General features: G+C 51.8%; 1 long non-coding RNA gene across 2 annotated transcripts in view; it reads left to right on the plus strand.

Moving 5' to 3' along the window:
* Positions 1 to 652, plus strand: part of LOC120608837 (uncharacterized) — a 17,280-nt gene that overhangs the window by 5,281 nt on the left and 11,347 nt on the right. The gene's annotated exons all lie outside the window — the stretch shown is intronic.

Below are 652 nucleotides of genomic sequence, written 5' to 3' on the forward strand. Positions count from 1 at the left end.
GGTTTGGGTGAGTCGGGTTGGGTGGGGTTGGGCGACGTCAGAGGAGACAGCCTTCCCGGAGCGCAGAGCAGAGGTGCCGGCTCCTGCCCTCTGTCACCAGAGGCACTCCGGTATGCTCACGCGGCTTCTCTGTTCCTTCAGTTTTCATTTGCAACAAGGCTTCCGCAGCTCAGAGAGCTCTCCCGGCCCGAACGTGATATTTCTGCAAGGAACCTCGGTTGTAGGATAACTTGGTTCTAGGACAACCTGCCATCGGGATTTGCCCCAGACTCAGAGCTATTCAGAGGAGATTTTCAGTGCAAAATCAGGCATGTCCTGGGCAAGCAAGGCTGGTTGGCTGCTTATCACGTTCTTCCTCAAGGAGCTTATATTTTGGGCCATGGTTGCTTTGTGGTGGGAAGGACGCCATTTAGGAAGCTTCCTTGCTGCAGGATCAGCCACCCAATCCAGTAGTAACACTGGATGGGAAGGGGGGGAAGCTCATCCCATCTGTTTCAGAAAAAGCAGCAGTGACTTTAACTTGCGAATCACAGGGTAGAAGCCAGATGATGGGAACTGAGCTTTAAAAAGGGAGAGGAATTTCTTGCTGAATCTCTTAATCGGTTTTATGAGGAGGCTCATAAACCCTTAATATAGCCCTGGGACTGTCATG

This window comes from Pteropus medius, unplaced genomic scaffold (assembly GCF_902729225.1).
Source record: "Pteropus medius unplaced genomic scaffold, Ma_sr-lr_union100, whole genome shotgun sequence".
NCBI classification, from domain to species: domain Eukaryota; kingdom Metazoa; phylum Chordata; class Mammalia; order Chiroptera; family Pteropodidae; genus Pteropus; species Pteropus medius.